Below are 20373 nucleotides of genomic sequence, written 5' to 3' on the forward strand. Positions count from 1 at the left end.
GATGCAAGGCAGGAAGTTTGCTTTGGAGTTTAAAGGCCATGCATATTGACAGTTACAGAAACTTTGATCACCAACCACAGATTCAAAGCAATTCCACTTTGAACATGCACACCTCCAAACAAGGAAAGGGCACACTGTTATAGCTGATGTTCCTAAGACAGATGCTGATGACATTCAGAAAAGGGTTATCTCTGCCTCAAGACTCTTTGGATACATGACTCTGGTCTATTTTGGAACAAGATGTCCAATATAAGTGTTAGGGAGGAGTGGGGGCATGACAGGCCTTTTAAGCTTTAAAGCCAAATTCAGGGATCTGTTTTGTGGACATGAATTTGGGGACAAGTCAAAACTTTTCTTGTTACTTTGGAGTTGTTAGAAAAAAATACATACACACACAAACAAGCAGCAGATCCTCACACTCACACCCAAACACCTACACCTGATTCTATACTGAACACAGATTTTTAGCTCACCTTTTTTGCTACTTTATTTTTTCACTGGCCTCTCTGGAAAAGGGGAGTTTCTAAAATTTGCTGTAGCTCTCTTTTAACAGTGGCTGAACAGAAGGAGGAAAACAAAGTATAAATTATGTCCATTTAGCTGACACAGAAAAGTTTGGAGACAAACTTTCTGACTCCTTACTACCCTGTACAATTCCTTTCCCTTTATTGTCTTCATTTACTTGGTATAGGAAGTAGAAAGCATTTGAAGATGAGATATAAGGCAAAGGAAAATTTCAGATAACGTAATCCATTTTGAATCGATTTTGTAACCTCTTTTGCCCTGACAATTTACACAGTTTCTGTAAGACTATTCTAAGACATAAAAATATCAAGGCCATACAAAGATAATCCATTCTTCCTCCCATTCATTGTTGTGGCTAAACTCTTAGACACCCACCCCTTCCTCTGCTATATGCGTGCACCTTGTGAATAAATGATTCCTAGTGCATGCGGAACAGGAAGCTACATCTTAGGCAATGGAATTAAAGCCAGGGTCTCAGGTGAATACTTGGCAGCAAAAGCTACTGTAGACCTAAAGTCAGAAACAACTGAAAGCCTGGTGCTGAAGGTGAGTGGATCACAGGAAGTGTAGCAAGAAAGAAGAGATCCAATCATGAAATCAACTAATTGATATTTACAGCATTCCTATGGTATGTATTTCACCATACAAGGCCTATCAAAAATGTGTAAGGTATCATATCTGCCATTGAGAAAAAAATCTTTGGAGGAATGTAAAGAATTTTTAGTATTAAAAACCATCTTAGTACTGAAATAAAAATATAAGACCTTGTATGATGAATGCTATACAGAGGTAGGCATAAACATAGACAGAAGGTCCAGCTGAACAAGAAGACTGGAAACCATAAATTCTGGTTGCCTATGAAGGGGGACAATGAACAGAAGAATCTGCCTTATGCAGATCTATGTGGGAGTAACAGAAGCTAGGCCTGAAAAGATCCTTCAGGGCTCTGAGTTCCAGGAAAAAGAAAGAGGAAACAGAATATGGTGGGATATTTTACAACTGCAGAATAAAATGATGAAAGCATAACTTTAGCAAGATTAATGAAAATCTTGTGGCCTGGGATTAGCAAAGAGAAGAGCCACATTTTATTCTTTTTTTTTTTTTTTTTTTTTTTTTTTTTTTGCTGTTTGTAACCAAGCAATAACATTCATGTTCAAGAAATTAAAATGCAGGGATGAGAAGATCTGGGAAAGAATGGAAAGGTTCTAAAGGGCAGAGGAGATTTAAGACAAGGGCTTCTCTTAAGGAGACTTAAATGCTCAACTTGATATCTAAGAAAAATAATCTATAATATCTATGCTACGGAAAGCCAGTTGGCTTGCTCTGTGAATTCAGAAAATAGGGAAATGTATGTGCCAGCTTTGCTTTTTCTGAGCTGTCCTGCAATGACAGTGATTTTGGCTTTAATGACAGACCCAGAACCTGCAGACTGGAAATGACTTAACAGATGCTCAGACTGTCCTCATGTGGTGTCACCCATGGCTAGCATGTGAGCTGATGGAGAATATATCACATTTTTTTTCAAAGGAAAATATATATTTATATACTCAATTTTCCACAACATAGAAATTTTTTAAGATAAATACATCCTCCGAGTACAAATGGAATCAGTCATTTTCACCCGGATTTTGGAAAAAATCTTTTTTCACTCAATTTAGAACCATTTTTGCTAATTTGTCTTATCATCATTCCTGAATTAGACAGGTGAATTCATTATAAGTGCAGACAAGGGTAACAACTGATGCTGTTTCTTCCATGTACAGCTTGAACTAAAAAATTTATATACAATGAACATTACAACTACTTTGTTAAAAATGGCCAAGATGTATTTTTTAAACAAGTTCTATGTAAAACATTTAGCCTCTCTGCCAAATAAAAGCATACTATAAAAACATTAGACTTACTACACAGGTTTGCTATTATAGTTCAGTATCCATTCTATTATGATGTGCAATCAAAGTAAAGTAGCTCTGCACTACTTTATGGTCTTTTAAGAGCACATAGCACACCAAAGGTCATTTACATTATCTTATGACAACATTTTTACCACAAGTCACTGTACTGCAGCACTTAAGGATGCAGTCACTGAAGGCCAGACCTAAATTGGTGCTCCCAAGTACTAATATGTAAAAGGAAAATAACATATGCTGAAAATGGAACCCAGGATTTTGCAAGTAAAATATATATTATCTATCATAAAAATGAATCCCTAAATGTCCCAAATACTGATTAACATCCAACTTTTAAAGCAAAGGTAATTTGATTACAGAAAACTATTTTTTATTCCTGAATTCAATTTATGAATCAACATTTATTATTATTTAAATTCTCTCCCTACCCCAACCAAAACCTACAATGTATTTCCTTGGCTTTGATAATCTCACCCTAGTGTTTATGCAGCACTTTGTTCATAAGGAATAAGTAATTACAATGGAAAGATAACAGAGTTACAGAGAAACTTGTTTGTAAATGGTAATATGGCCAAATACCAGCTCCGTGATTTTGGTATAGCTGACTGATCTCAGTCTCCTCATCAGTAAAGGAGTCTAATAACATCTGTGTCACAGGGACTAGCACAGTGCTTCACAAATAATAGATATTCAGTGACTAATCAATGTTATCCATTTCTCCCACCCTCTCCCCAAGTAAGGAAATCACTTGAGAGCACTCAACTAGACTACCTTCTTTACCTTAACATCAACATGGCCCTAGGGTGCAAAATGTTGAGAGAAAACAGAACTACTATTTTCAGCACAGTTATTTGTATACATTAGCCATTCAACATATATTGGTTGAATGCATAAAATAGGAACAGGAATATAATTTTTCCCCCTTTAAAGTGTTTGGTGTGGGGAGTTAAGGGACACTGGTAGGGAGAAGGGAAATGCTACATTTTGCCTTGGAAAATAGACATGGAGTTGAATTTTATCCCAGTTTAGCTTATAAAAATATAAGAAGGAAATAGGTAATTTCAGAGTTTCACATGGAATTCAAAATTAGGACTAAAAAGAAAGCTGTAAAATGTTGGGGGAAACCCCCCAAAGACTTTTTGTTCCCATATTGCTTCTAAACTTGGTGTGCTTTGTAAAAGAAATCAAAACTGGAACTCTTGTACTCCTCCCCAAAGAACTGAGTCAGAATGTGCAGAAACTGACTGACTGCACTGCCCTCCAATGCCGAATCCATACAGGACTGCAGCATGCAAAACAAAAAGAGCGTGACTGAGAAAACTAAGCATGTCCTCCTCCAAGGCAAAGCAGAGTTATCTCAAACTATTAAAACAGAGTGTGCAAAATTACCTGGAAATTTCTTTTGATTCTGACACAAACTAAAAAGGCAGGAGTCAAATTGGACATTTCCTAGACTGAACACTAAGGCTGGCTTTGATCCAAAATACAGCCCTGGCATATAGATTTCCAGACCCAGCCCATCCCTTTTTTTAAAAAAAAACGTAATAAATCCTGAATGCCCCACAACCTTGAAAAGTCAGGTTCAGAGTAGACTGACAAGAAAAATGTTCTATTTAACTCATTTCACTTCTAAGAAATTTGGGAATATGACATAAATGTATCACTAGTAAAAGCCACACTTGGTCTGTTTAAGCAAGGGAATGTTAACCAGCCAGCCAGCAGGCTGATGTCTCCAAGGTCACTCTTGACAACCTCTATGCTGTGGTTCTAAGGACAGATCTGATGGAGAAGGATAAATAAAGGCTTCCATATTGATCTCCTACTAGTCTGTCTCTGAACCACCCTGTCCTTAAGATGTTGCAGATAAAGATGAGCACTCATTCCAAGGGCACAGGAGTACAGATCTAAAAATTTACAATATTAAAACTTAAAATCAAAGAGGAATTGTCTTTGTAAGAAAGAATGTAACTAAACAGAACCAAATGCTGTAAAATTGCTTTAGTATCAATTTTACACAATTACCATATCCCTATGTGAAGGAAATTTGTCTCACTTTCACTATAGCTTGAATTTACTAAATTTTCCAGAAGGTACTTTTCTTATTATTCTTTGCAAGTGAGGAGGATGTGGATGGAGCTGGGGCTAAAAGTGCTTCTTATCTACATGACCCAGTCAGTAAGAATTTTCCAAATCTTGCATAACAGGACAGGTGCTAAGGGGTGGCAAAATGCCATTCAGAGACTTTGAAAGAACAACAACAAAAAAGCAGATTCTAGAAACTAAAGGCGGGTAAAAGTAATGTTGGCTGGAAGCAAAATTTGAGCAGATTAGTAAATTGTAGGTTAGGGAGACTTATGAAAAGAACAAATACCACAGAAGTCCTTAAGAATAAGTTAAACACATTAAACTTAGTTCTGTTTTGGGGGGTGGTGAGGAAGACAGGGATGCCTGGGAATTATACATATTATTGTCTGACTTGAGCTAAATAAAAATATAATTATTCTTAGATGAAGAAATCTGAAAAGAGAAAATTTTGTTTGGATGGATGTTAACTGGTTGAACAAGTTCCTGAGTTCAAAAGAGTTGGTCAGTGTCAGTTACATGGAACACAGTCCCTAGTGATTGTAGTTATGTGCTGCAGGGCTCTGTTCTTAGATAGTACTATTAAAAACATTTTAAACAATGACATAATCAAGTAATTGGTGGTACACTTATCAAATATATACATGTCCCAATGTTAGAGGGCATACTGAACATAAGACATCAGAATTAAAAGTGTGAAATTATTTCAACAAGCTAGAGTGAATACTTGGCCATTGCAAATACTGTATTTAACTGGGGAAAATAAGTCTTATATAGCTAAGTTCCAAGGTGGCAAAATCAACTGTACAAATTAAAAATCCCCTGACTCATTCACTAAAAATACCGTTTCAATTAGGTACAAGTTCAAGTTCTCCGAATAACTAAAACTTAGGTTGCACTGAGACAAATATGTGACCCTGACCATAGAAATAAGTAATGCTCTTGGTCTTTATGCTCATCATCCCCCAACATGCATTATTATGGGTTAAATAATTTAAAGAAAGAGATATGTTAAAGTCCTAAATCCAAGGACCTGCAAATGTAATCCTATTTGGAAATGGGGTTTTGAAGATATAACAAAGTTAAGATGAGCCCCTTCAGGCAGGCCCTAATTCAATGCAAGAGGGATATCTAGGGAGGGAGAGGGGAAATACTGGGAGTAATACTGACTAAATCATATTGATATATTGTGTGCATGTATAAATGTGTAACAAATCCCATCATTGTGTACAACTATAATGCACCAATAAAAAAATGTGGAAAAAAACAGAGGGAAATCTGAACATAGGAAGTAACCATGTGGTGGCAGAGATTGGAGGGATGTAGCTCTAAGTCTGGAACACCAAGAATTGCTGGCAAACCATCCAAACTAACAAGAATAAGGAAGAATTCTTTTCCATGGGTTTTTGGGGAGCAGGGCCTCCTGACACCTGCATTTTGGACTTCTAAGTCTCCAGAACTTGGAGTCAATAAATGTGTTGTTTTAAGCTACCCAGTGGTACTTTGTTAAGGCAGCCCTAGCAAATGAACACAGATCCAGCTTGCCAGGGTCCAACCTCATTTCCTGCTGTGGATGATGTCACTTAACCTGGGAAACTTGGTGTCATTCTTCAAGACTCCATTTAATGGCACCCTCCACCAGGCCTCCTGCAGCAAGCCTTTTCTGACAGCTAAGAGCTGCCTGCCTCTGCACTGTGCCTACAGCAGCCTCCTCCCATGGCAGTGCGATGCAGCACCCAACAAGCACACTGCAGCTACACTACCTGTACGGCTGTCATCCCCATCGGATGTGCATTCTTGGAACTTTTTTTTTTTTTTTAAATATTTGGCCTCAGCACAGTGCCTGACAAAGAAATTCAAAAGAAAGGGGTGGAGGAATAAATAAACAAGTACCGATAGTTTGTTTTCATTGAGTACTTTCTACACTGAATATAATTATTCTAAATATCTCCTTTAACCTGGTCTTCTGAACTCTGTCAAAAGGGATGAGCAAAGGTCTAACAACTGTATCCTGGAGGACGGCACCGCCGAAGGCCTGCAGATGCCTATTTGGGAAAGGAGACTGCAAGCCTTTCTCAGGGAGAAGAAGTGGGGCTTGCTGCCAGGGAAGTTTTCAAGCAGAGCTGGGTGACCGAGCATGTGGGTTGAGACTGGTGCTACATGGCAGTGTTTCATCAACTGACCTGGGCGGAGGTGATCACTGGTGGGGATCAGTGGTAAACAGAAAAATAAGTACAATCTGTCAAAATATTAATTCTGTGATTGTGTAGCTTTGACATTTTTAATATTAAAATGGCCTTTCTGGTTATGAAAGATGGAACTTGCCTCAGTTTGTATTCTTTTTGACAAAATAAAATGTTGACTCTATACTGGATCCTGAACACTATTTTTTGTTTAGCTTACTGTCCTTAAAATCCAAAAATATGGGAAGCACTAAGACATGACAGGTTGGTGGGCATGGATTTGGTAGCCCAACTTTGAGCAGGAGGCTGAATGGAATGATCAACACGATTAATGTCAACAAGAATAAGGGTTATGTGTACAGAATTACCAAGGAAAAGAATAACCATAACTTAAGAGTGCTCAATTTGTTTTGATTTCCAGTTATAAACTGACACACACAAAAAAACAAAAACAGCCCAATAAAATTCTGTAAAACCATATATATACCAGGCATAATGGCACACTCCTGTAATCCCAGTGGCTCAGGAGGCAGAAGGATTAGGAGTTCAAAGCCAGCCTCAGCAACTTAGCAAGGCCTTAAGCAACTTAACTAGGCCCTGTCTCAAAATAAAAAAATAAAAAGGGCTGGGAATGTGGCTCAGTGGTTAAGTACCCTTGAGTTCAATCCCCAGTACCAAACAGAAACACAAAACCAAAATAAAATAATAATAAAAACTCACAAAAAACCCCAAACAAAACGTATATGAATGTACCATGCCACAAACAGAAGTTCAAATGAAAACAACTCTAACAAGGAGATGGCTTCTGATGGCTCTCCTCCCTCTCGTTCCCTCCAGGACTTGCTGATGTGGGCATGTTTATCAGCAATGGTGTCTGTGGTACCTCCTGTAACTATCCTGCTGAGGCAGCAGAATACAACCCCCATCTTCCCTGACTTCCTGCTGCTTTGGATGGTTTGTTTAGGGTTATTTGACCTTGTATGCTTTGACCATCAAGATGAAATGTGCCTTGAACATGAATGCAGTGTTTTATAGACACCAAGAAAGGCCCTTTAAACCCTATAAGAAGTGACTCCTCAAAAGGGAATCCAGATCCCAGTGATGCTAGAAAAATCTCTGAAGACATGGTATCGGAATGCCGCCCTGAGAGTTTCATTTACATAAGTTTTATATCTGTATCTATAACATGTGGACACACACACATCTACATATATTATTCTTTCAAAGTCAGTGTAAAATTCTTGACACTTTAAAGAGCAAGTGTACCATCTTCAGCATTAAAATGGGACTTGGTATAGGGCAACCCAGATGGAGGTGAATTCACTATTTGTAGACTGTATCCCAGGTGCTTCTGGGTGATGATGAGTGTGGAGGCAGAAAGGGCGGTGGGTCTTCTTTCAACTGCAGTTAAAGCAGGGGTAAAACATGATTCTCTCTCCTGTGCTCCTTTGAAGAATACACAATACATATACTCTGTATCATGAGCCTAATAATACAAATTCCTATTCTCTTGTAAGGAACATGGTATCTGTTTTAAAAAAGGTAAAACAAAAGTCGGAGTCCTAAATACACATGAAGTACCTTTCCCCACCAGTTAAGTGTTCAGAGCTCAGCTTATCAAAACATGTGCTCGCTTTCACTTGGGTCCATTACCGCCAGGCCAGCCTGGGACCTTTCCACAGGCCAATGCCTTTTCGAAACCACATCCAGAGAAAGGTGATAATTGCCCCCTTAACACCCTGGCCTACACTGGGCTCACTAATTGCTCCAAGCCCTGCTTGTTTCCTCTCAAAAACACCTTACCTCAGAGAGAAGGCAGAGAATGACCTTAAACTGCAGCTCACTTCCTAGTCTGGATTCCTAGCCCTTCCCAACTCAAACTTCATCACAGAGGCAACAAGACAGAAGGGAAAGGTGGTGCACAGGAATGTGCACTTTTAGGTTCACTAAGTGAAAAATCAAATGTTGTTCTTGATGCTGGGCATAAAACACAGAGAGGCTCAACCACCAAAGAATTCGAGGCAAGTTGCTATAGAAATTCAGTAGATAAGAGCAAGCCAGTCTCTCTAAAGCCAGCAAACACTTCAGAGAGATGATGCCATATAACACTTCTGCATGAATCCTGAATCGAGAACCTTAAGGAAAACAGAGACATAAGTGCTTTTATTTTAAAGACACAAAACATGGCTGAGTGCAGTGGTGCATGCCTAAATCCCAGTTACTTGGGAGGCTGAGGCAGGAGGATGGCAAATTGAAGGTAAGCCTCAACAATCAGCAGGACCCTCTCTCAAAAACTAAAAGTAAATAAATAAAAAGGGCTGGGAATGTAGCCAAGTAGTAGAGTGTCCCTGAGTCTAAACTTCAGTACTACAAAAAACAAAAAAACAAAAACAAAAAAAACCCCAAAACCTGGGGGTAGAGGACCAATTCCAGAACCATGTGTAATGAGATGCTCACATTTGTAAATATGTTTTGTTGATGATTACTTTGAGGATAAATATTTGTGTTCTTCTCAGTGAGGGAATCCTCTAGTACCGTTCATACAGTGTTCACCCACAGTGCTCAGAACCTAGAGATTTCCATTTCTCTGGCACAATATTAAGAAAGGAGGTTATGCAGAAAAGAAGAATAAAATCTGGTAATGGATTTTAGGTGCTCGACAAAAATATTTGAGTAAACAAATGAGCTCATGAATGAGGAATCTGTACTTATAATAAATTTATGATGAACATGTGGGCAGTTGGGGTAAGAGGCAGGAGAAGCTATGACAAGTACTTGACTTCTACGACAACTTTTAAAAGCACTGTCACATTTGATGCTTTGCAAGGGCTTTCATACGTGTACTTTGTCCAAGCCTGAGGTGACTCGGCAGAGGAGGTACTGTTAGTCCTGTTCCAAGAGGATGTCAACTAAGGCTGAGGGGACCGGTAACTCATCTCTGCACTGCTCGGCAGTGGAAAGAAACCAGAAAAGGAAACCAGGCTATTTGGTAGGTCCTCGGTAAAAAGCCTGAGCCTGCATCAGGTTCTTCCTGGAGCTTGTTGAGTAGCCACTTAAGTGACAATGAGTGTTAAGGAAACTGCTGGCTGAAAAGGGAAGAGACGGTTACTAGAGCCAAGGCGGGAACTGTGCCATGAAGCACAGAGCCACGGGAAAAATAATGCAACAAGCCCTCTTCTTGACGGAGATGGAACTAAAGCACTTCAACCCCACATTCAATTAGTTACAGCACTCCAGGCTAAGTTTAAATCACAAGTTTTAAATTTATTCGAATACAGGCAGGGACTTAAAGTGATTTGGGAAGGAGACAGAACAACCTCCAAATAGTCTTTGAGCCAAACACTAAGTTATCCTGAAATGGAAAAAAAAAAAAAAAAGATATTTATTCCAGAAAAAAAGAGGCTAAAACCCTTTATCTTATCACATAGCAAAAGCAACGTAATGGGGATTAAAATCTATTCCAATTAACCCCACAGAAGAAGACATGCTCAAAACTTAAAGAATACAATGTATAGATATACATATCATGGATAACTGTAATGCACTAAACTATTTAAAAAGTTTAAAAAAAAGAAAGAAAGAAAGAACATAGAATAGTACATATAAGCTCAGAAAAGAGAGATAAATGATTCCTGGAGAAAGAGGATGTTAATAATCTATCCATCTAAGGAGGCTGATTCATAATGCAGTTGGGAGGGGGAGCATGAGAGGATTAGATGAATTCTAGACAGGGCAAAGGGTGGGAGGGGAAGGGAGGAAGCATGGAGGTAGAAAAGACAGTGGATTGAGAAGGACATCATTACCCTAAGTACATGTATGAAGACACAAATAGTGTGAATATACTTTGTGTACAATCAGAGATATAAAAAATTGCCCTCTATATGTGTAATGTGAATTGTAATGAGTTCTGCTGTCATATATAACAAATTAGAATTAAAAAAAAATTTAAAAACTTATCCATCACTTAAAAAGGGGAAGAGAGGATGCATTTTTGGAAAAGGATTTTTAAAATGCATATATTTTATAACCAAACTAATAAACCATTTTTTTTTAAAGCCACAAGGATGTAACAATTTGCAGTACTATCAAACTACTCAGAATATGGAGCATCCAGGAGAAGGAAGGTGCTAAGATAATGTCTGGTGGTACCCAGTTCATCAATCAGTGGAGCTGCTCTTATTGTTACAACCATGTAGCAGAACTGGACATGACAATTACAGGACAGCAACCTCCCAAGGAACTGCTCAATGGTTGTGAAAAATGTTAATGTGCTAGAGACAACAGAGTCGATCAATTTCTTGACCCAAACTCGTTCCTACTCTTGCTAAATAAAAAGAAGGAAAGCTAATGTGTGTTCAGGGTTTCTTTTCATTTGTTCTTCTCAAGTTCAGAAAACACAGAACAGATTTTCGTCAACTCCTGGCTAATTGGACTTGCAATCCTGATGTAACTGTATCCCATGTAGCCATGCCAATTAAAAACTTCCCAGTTGAGAGGGACTCTTTTCCCCAGGATCTTCATTATGTTCTTCTAAAACTACATGTAATGTTAAATTTGTTTCCAGAGCACATCTATGGATTTGTTCCCATAAGATTTACCTGCCAGGTATTCCATGCATTTTCAATTATTTATTTCTATAGTCTTTATGGCTGACAAAGAGGACCACACATTCATTAAAAATATAATTTGTAGGTTGGAGTTGTGGCTCAGTGGTAGAGCACTTGCCTAGCATGTGTGAGTCACTGGGTTCAATCCCCAGCATCATATAAAAAATAAAGGTCCACCTACAACTAAAAAAAAAATTATAAAACATAATTTGTAATGGTCACTGAGTCTGATGTACTTCTGCATGGACTGCAAATTAAATCAAACATCTGTCCAATGAAGGTTAGGTTAAGCTATGCTGCATCATTCACCCCTGTTATTTTATACTGATTGATTTAGGTAAAATATAACATTTAGTTGATTGACCTTTTCTAATAGAATACATTACTTCGTCAACTGGAAATTATAACAATCACTACCAAAGAATGGAAGCAATTCCCAGGTTGGAGAGAAACAGGCAAAACAGGGAAACATTTCTGGTAAAAACAAAGGGGCCATACCCAAAGAGCAAAAGCTATAAGTCATTTGTCCTAAGAAAATCATTAAGAGTGAGGAAAAAGACTTTGCTGCAAAGATTATATAGAAAAATTGTAAACAATCTAAATACTAAGTAAACTGCCGAACAGCCACTGAACGGAAAAAAAAAAGCATGTAACAAGTGATATTGTAGTGTCCTTGTTCCAGCAGGAGGCAACCCATGTCTCCAAGAAAAACAGAACACTGTATCTTGTGAGGCATGAGCTGGGAAGAAACTGTAAATATACTCCCCCCACCGCCTTCTCTTGAAAACCTAGATCAATACTATCTAACAGAAACAGAATGCAAACCACAAATGTAATCCTCATATGTCATTTTAAATTTTCTAGTAGCCACATTAACAAATGAAAAGGAACAGATGAAATTAATTTTCATAATTTTAACTTAAACCAATATACCTAACATATTATCAGAACATGCAATGAATATAAAATATCAACTGATGTGATACAGCAATCTGTATACGGGATAAAATTGGGAGTTCATAACTCATTTGAATCAAACTGTGAAATATGATGTATGAGGAACTATGTAATGTTTTGAACGACCAACAATAAAAAAAAAATAAAAAAATAAAATATCAATGGTGGTTTAATGTTATTCAACGACGTATTCGAAATCTGGTGCGTATTTTACACTTCCAGTACGACTCTATTTGGAACAGCCACATGTCAAGCACTCAATAGCCACACATGGCTGCTGGCCACCGTGCTGTTTGTGCAGTTCTAGATGTTTATGGGTTGCCATCTCTTTCACAGTTTAACATTTTCCTTATCATGGGAAATAGTAGGTTGGCACCATGTAAAGTTTGGGGAAGGCAACTGCTGACTACCACTTTAGGATGTTTATGTGAGCTGCTTTAAAGTGGGCACAGACTAGGGCAATAATCCAACTTTTGCACTTCCAAAGTTATTTTTTTAACCTTGGGTCTATGTGAGATATTCACTGTCTGTGGCTAATTTTTGGGAAGGAATGTCTGAACAGAAAGGTCCACTTGAAAAGCCCCAATAATATTTTCCTTTTAACTTAGTTGGCAAGATTCTGTGGTTACTCTCATAGTATAAATTAAGTCTTGTGGCATAGCAGAATGCCCCATAATTCTTCCCTCCTAATTCCCAACTCCTGGGGGTTTTGAATATGCTTTAATGATGCTATGCATGACTTCAGATCACCTGTCAAATTTCTATTTGATAAGCCTAAATTTTAAAGGGAAAAAGTGTTTGTGTGTATGTGCCACAAGTTTGCTCACTATCTAAAAACAAGGAACTGAGTAAATCTGAAACCAATCAACTTTTCAGATCTGAGGGCTCTACTCATCTCAGACACCACATTTTAACCATGCAGAACCATGTGACATTAAGGGAGCAACCAGGGCAGACAGGAGCTCTTAAGGCACCTTTCTTGCAAATTAGAAAAAGGAGTCTTCTAAGGAAGGAGGCAGTGACAAGCCCAGGGCTTAGTGACTGAGTGTGAGATGGATTTTAGCTTCAGTCACACCTGGACAGGCATTTCTGTGCAGGTGACAAAGTCCCACATTATATATGGGGTATAATACCTGGGAACAATATACTAGCTGGCACACAATAGCAGACATGGATAAAAAGCCTTGGAGACTGCAATCAGAACCATAAGTAGGTTATAGACTTTCTTCATCTACCTCTGTACCAAGAATGCCATCCTTATTAAACTAGAAAAACGGGAACAGCCCTCCTATGGAAAAATAAGGCAGAAAATCACCAGATTTACAAAATGTAAAAGTATTGTTATACATATAAGCTGGAAATTAAAATTTCAAAACTTCAGGCAGGTCTTAATATAAGTAAATACATGCTGAATTTAATAAAAATGTTTTTCATAAATCTTTATAAGATACATAATGAATGATTCCAAGAGGCCCACCACATGATATATAACAGGGAAAGTTGGAGCTTGTTTATCACATACGTTTTCATTCTTCTTTACAATGGTGACTGCAACAGAATGTACAATACTCAACTTTACGTTTGATATATAAAGTTAATAGTATGTTCTATTGTGAATCGAAATAGGGTCTAAATGAAATGCACAGTAACAGCAAAGTCAAACTCATTTTCCAGCTAAATCTGATGTATCTTTTATATTGGGAAAGCAGCTATTAGACTGCTATCTTGCTACCTACCCACCTACCTACCTTTTTATCTCACATATATTTTAATCTAAAAATAGGAACTATGTCTTATGCATTTTTATGTTCTCTGCCACCTTCCACTATGCCATTTATACAACAGGTGCTTAATACATAATGATTGGATTGATTTTTCATTTTAAAACACTCAAACTGTGAAAAGCAAAGAAAAGCAGTGGTCATAAGACCGTGGTGGCAGGGTGAGTACAGAATCCCTGATGACCATGGGAGAGTCATGAGAGAGGAAAGGGGAGGGACAGGAAAGAGAAACAGTGTGGTGCTGTTCCCAGGCACCATCCAGGAACGTTACCCATGTCATCTCTTAATCCTCAGAACAGGCACTACGGCCTCCACTTTCCCAACCGAGAACTGAGGCCAGGAAGCAAAAACAACTGGTCCAGCATCATCCATCAATTACATGGGCAGTCAGGATCTACCAGGTCTTCCCCCTTTCAAGTCTGATCTTCCCCCCATCTCCTGGGACTAAGGGGAGGAGCCATAAAGGTAAAGCCACACCAGCTGTAAGGTCAGGCGCAAACTTCTGCTGTGAGTTGCCCTCCTGGATGGTCCCATTTCCCCCTTTCCCTGACCTGTAACATACCTCATCTGTTCCAGTGCGACAGGTTTGTTTTCATCATGAATAACATCATAGTCTCAGCACAAATACTAAATTGATGACTAAATTATTGTAATAACATTCAGTATAAAATTCCAGGAAGACAAATACTTTGAGCTTTTATTCCTTTGAAGTTGATGGTAACAACGATTTGGTTACTAGTTTTTCCTGTGTTTCTGACGTAGTAGGAAACAGGTATCAAAGCTATTGTTGATGCTCTAAAATCATTTGTGGTGACCTAAAAGTCCTTAGAATAGCATCTGTATATTAATTTTGCCACCATGCCACGATCCAAAACATAATGGTGTGTTTCTTACACACTGTGGAAGTGTCTTAAAAATAGGTTCTTAGTGAAGGGTACAAATCAGCAAAATGAAATGCACATATGGGCCTGGTATCGCCAACATCTACAAATACATGTGTATGAGATGCAGTTTAGAAAAAATACATACACCACACACAAACATACACACATAATAGCATTTGTGATTAGACTTAAAGTATAGTAAGTTATACAGCTTTTAGTTTACAGTATTTTTCCTTATTACACAGAAATATATTTTAAAGATATTTATTTTATCTTCACATTCATGACGTTTGGATCATCGTTAGTGCGCACTGCAAAGGCAACAACAGATGGCTATACAACTCTAAGTCTCTGCCCTCAGAAGCCCCCAATATTCAGGTTCTAATGCCTCAATTGCTCTTACTCTGACATATACATGTTCACATGTAAACATTTTGTGCTCTTCCGTAGGTCTTAATGAATCAGTTTAGGCTGACCATATATATTTTAAGTATCAACCAATAAACTGTTGAGAGGCATTTGTTAGCAATGGGATTGCTTTTGATTTTCAGTTTCTTTTTTATATTTTTCCAATATATTTTTCATGAGCATATATTGCTTTTGAGAGAAAATATTAAAACACACCATTTCCTTTTCTCTAATTTATTAACAGATCAATGCAATGTAAAGACTACTTGTCAAAATATTGTAAAATAGCCAGATGAGACAAACATTTGGAAACCCATTCTAATTCTGCTAAATCCTACTGGCAGCTTTTAAAAGGGACATGGTTGAGGTGAATATGAGACTCTGTAAGGCATTAGAAGGAAGAATTTTTTAAAAAACACACTGCTGTGGGGGAGTATGGGAGTGGTGAACACTGGCTTTCTGTTCTCCAAGAAGTCATCCAGTAACAGCAGAAACACACCGGCTGACCTCAGGGGACACAGCAAAAGAAAGGAAGAAGTCCTCTCAGGAACCAAAGGTAGAAAGTACGTGGGGCTTGAGAGTGTGAGGATGCAGTCACACCTGGACAGATTGGAGCCAGGTGCAATTCAACAAGAACTGTAGGTTGGGCTGGGGTTGTGGTTCAGTGGTACAGTACTTGCCTAGCGTGTGTGAGGCACTGGGTTCGATTCTCAGTACCACATATGAATAAAAACAAATAAAATAAAGGTCCACCAACAACTAAAATTTTTACACACACATACAAACTGCAGGTAAAGTTTTCTGATACACAAATCCTAAAAGACAGACAAACTGTAACCACTATCCAGAAAAAAAGAAAAAACCAAAACCCTTTTAAATCAGAGCTATAAAAATTTGTAGTATGTGTCCATCCCTTAGTGCAAAGGTGAAACTTTGAATTTAAACTTTTAGAAAACTGGAATACTCATAGGTATGTTAGTGAACATAAAGTATTTTTTAAAGCTTACTATTGTAAAAAAGAATCATGTAATTCTTAAAAGTAGTGATTAATGTTTTTAAATGGACTTCAATACCCAACTATTCTAGAGGGCATCTTAACGCAAAATGATGATTCTTAATCCAATGATTAAGTACATTTTTATAGTCTATTCTCATTCTACCTACCATTTCTTCCTTTTACGAGGTGTTCTCTCTTTTATCTTAGGTTGTAAAATTGCTCTTACAAAATTGGAAAGTTACTAGTTTGTATAAGAATTTTATTTGAAAAATACAAGTAGGAAAAGGGATAACTAACAATTTCTATCAAAATTTAGGATTATACTGAATACATAAATATTAAATCTTCATTTAATAATATGGTATAATTTTTTTCTTGTTATTAAATATTTTCCAAAAATGTACAATAACTACAACATAGTTTAATAAACAAACTATAAATTCACTGATTATTTAAAAATATTTAAGTTGTTTCTTATTTCTTAGTATTATAAATGGTGCTGTGATGAAACCCCTTTCATTGTTACTTGGGCTTCACAGTTACTTTCCCTCTGCCCAGTACCTATGCTGACATCTGCATTCTGACCCTGAAGGTTATTCCGTGGCCCAACTGTCTGGGGCAGAAAGTTCCTTTTTTGACACCTCAAAGAGTCAAGGGAATGCCATCCATCTTCACTTTAAAGAGTCCAGAAAAAAGTCAAACTAGACATACCAACCATGACTCTAGTTACACTGCCATAAGACAAGACACATTAATTCAACAGCACTGGAGGATATTGCCCTTGTTTACAGTGACACCTAGACGTGGGTGTTCTTAAACCAAAAGGATTAGGGCATTTGAGTGATGCTACCATTTGTTTTCTATTTTAAATTAAACCAGCAAAGTATACTAAAATGTCTGTATAGTTTTATCCCACAATTCAAATTCCCTTCCATATCAAACTGTACATTAAATATTTGTGTGGATAAATGAATGTAAGCAAGATGTAAAGTTTGATTTTTACCTCCAATCTAGTTATATGTTTTCTAACATTTATGACTAAATTAAAACAATTTGGCTATTAATAATATTGAAAAAATATACAATGAAGAAGCTTACCCTCCAAAAGAAAGTTTCACAAACCTGGTGAGACAGTTCTATTTTTTAAAAAAATTTTTTTAGTTGTAGATGGACACGATATTTATTTTGTTTATTTATTTTATATGGTGCTGAGGATTAGGATCAAACCCAGTGCCTCATGTGTGCTAGGCAAGCACTCTACCACTGAGCCACAACCCCAACCCAATGGTGAGACAATTCTTAAGCCATATGTTTTATCCAGCATATGGCTGGATAAATAAGTCTCATTTCACAATCTTTAAGTTTCATCTCAAGACCTGGTAAAATTGCCTGTGAAATCAAGTGATAGTAACTTGTTTTTCAAAGGCTAATTAAGATGTCCTGAATTACAAGAAGCTGTTTTATTACTGTCATTTATCGAAATTTATCTTAAATGTCTGATCCTTTCTCCTCAAAGAGAATGGCTTCTATTAACGCTTGGCATAGTATCAGGAAAGCTTTAGGGGGCAAAAACATCTTCTGAGAGAGATGTTCCTACGTATGTTTTAAATGTCTCAACAATCAACAGACATGACTAGCACCACTTACAGTAATAGAAAGTGCAAAATAGCAATGCAAAGTAAGAAAACCCAACCCAAGAGGCTAGGTATTAAAGCCATCATGTTCATTTATTATTGGTTATATTCATAGTGCCATTTGACGATTCATTTACTTGTTCGGTCAAGTCTCCTCTTAAGATGATTAAATCAGCATTACAGCAGAAATGGAGCATATTCTTATAGGTCAGACAGACACTCATTCCACTCTGAAGCATCCACTTCATTTGCTCACATTGGAGTCCTTAAGAGACCTATCAAGTTAGCATTACAGAAGAGAAAATCAATACCCTTTTTTTGGTAAGAAAATTCTTACAATGTCATTGTCCTGCTATAGCCAAATCTAGGGATTTTCAAGACACACACACACACACACACTGGAACGAGGGATCTTAGAAGTCATCATGGAATGGAACCCAACTCAGAGAAGGTTACTGATGAAATCGAATGAGGATCCCAGGCAATCCTATCCATCAGGAAGAAGGTGACTGCCAACTGTGTTAAAAATGCTCCTTTTAATAAAATTATACCCAAGGAGGGGCAGAAAACAGTTCTTATACGGTTAGGAATTCCTTTTTTCGCAGAATTGAATTTCTAGTGAATAGTAATAATAATATAATCAATGTGTATACTACTTGTGCCTTCAAAAATATCTTTCTGCATTTCAGAAATTGTCTTTGAATATTATTAATCAGGGAAAAAAGATAAATATACATTAAAATGACAAGCTAACTTTTATTAGCACTGGACCATATTTTGCAACCTTACAGCTACCAAATTATAGTCACAGCTTTGTCCTAGGTCTGCAAATGAAAATGGAACAAGTTCAGTGTGGCCTCCTGTTTTGATATTAAGCCTATTGGATTACTGGTTCTAATTAAGGACCATGTTACCAGCTACCACACAGTTATTAATGTGCATTATTGCCATTATAAGAAGTTTTGACCACTGTGGTGAGTCACCTAGAGTAAAATTTAATTATCCACTAGGGAAAATGGGAGTGAGGACGATATAAAATTAATTCTTGTGAGGCATCTGTAGTATCTTACAATATTTGCTTTGCCATTAGGAGAATAATTACAACAAACCCCTTTTTAAAAATCTAAAAATAATTCAACCAGAAAGCATGACCACAATATATCTTTTCATGTGTTAGTACTTCATCAAATTACATAGCATAGAATATGAGCTACAAGAAACTGAACCTGCTGGTTGAAATTAAACATAAAACAATACTGTACAACTTGCCAATATGTTTCAAAATTACCTGTATTCCCTATCTTTTTGTTGTTGCTGTTGTTTGGTACCAGGGATTGAACCCAGGGATACTTAACCACTGAGACACACCCCTAGCCTTTTTTTTTTCCTTTTAATTCTGAGACAGGGGCTCTCTAAGTACTTATGATCTCACTAAGTTACTGAGGTTGGTTTTGAACTTGCAATGCCTCTGCCTCAGCCTCCTGAGTGCTGGGATTAAAGGCATGTGCCACCTCACCCGGCTCCGCGTTTCCCATCTTAACCTCTGGTGGCCAAATGCTCATTCATATCTTTTGAAGATATTATTAGTTAGTTTTCTTCTTTTTGGGGGGTGTAAGATTAACTAAAGATATGAAAGTAATTAACTAGAAATTTGAATAACTTGGAACTATGAAGATAGTTCTTGACACATAACGGGACACTTTCTGGGGTTTTTTTTTTTTTAGCCTTAAAGTTATATATTTCAAAAAGTCAATATGATATTAATGAAACTGACCCATTTCTGATATTTCAATCACAAAACTACTAATTATCTCACAATAGCCAGTGAAGAAGGTAAAACAGGTAACTTGTCAGCAGCAACACGGGGGATAGCAGCAGGCTTCACTAAGAAAGTGGTATTATTCCTTCAGGAGTTGTAACCTAAGAAAAGGCAGTGACCTGTCTGGTTCTTTCAGTGAGACCACAGCCAAAGGCAAAACGTGGGTAGGTATGTTTTGTTCTTTTCATACCTATGGTGTTCTGCCTGCCTTAATCTTTGACTCCAACAACAGAAAAATACCGATGTTTTCTGTGAAGATGCAAAGTATTTAAAAGGAAACCAACTTTTAATTTTTGAGAAGTGTGATAAAGTAGCAAAGAATTTTTCAACTATCTAATTTCACAACTATTTGCTGAGTGCCTACTATGTGTAAGCATTCTGTCTAGGTGCCAGATGTGACAGGAGGACAGGAAAAAACAAATGAAGTTAGTATTACAAGTGGGTAAATGTCAGCTCTGTTTGTTGAGCTTAGCACCATCCCTTCATTTTGCACAGTGCCTAACACACAGTAGGTGCTTCTTATGGTTTGGATATGATACGTACTCTTTCCCCACCAAAGATAGTGAGTTAAGGCAGAAAGGCTCAG

General features: G+C 37.4%; 1 protein-coding gene and 1 long non-coding RNA gene across 7 annotated transcripts in view; one reads left to right on the forward strand and one right to left on the reverse strand.

Annotated features, from left to right (window-relative positions):
- The window catches only part of LOC113185840 (uncharacterized), a 91344-nt gene extending 84679 nt beyond the window's left edge, over nt 1-6665 (forward strand). Inside the window, exon 3 of the long non-coding RNA XR_003301173.2 lies at nt 6501-6665. This is a non-coding gene — a long non-coding RNA (uncharacterized LOC113185840). The remainder of the gene's footprint in view (nt 1-6500) is intronic.
- Rbms1 (RNA binding motif single stranded interacting protein 1) overlaps nt 1-20373 on the reverse strand; it is a 202044-nt gene that overhangs the window by 47230 nt on the left and 134441 nt on the right. The window lies entirely within an intron of this gene.

The sequence above is a fragment of the Urocitellus parryii genome, chromosome 1 (assembly GCF_045843805.1).
Source record: "Urocitellus parryii isolate mUroPar1 chromosome 1, mUroPar1.hap1, whole genome shotgun sequence".
In the NCBI taxonomy this organism is placed as follows: Eukaryota; Metazoa; Chordata; class Mammalia; order Rodentia; family Sciuridae; genus Urocitellus; species Urocitellus parryii.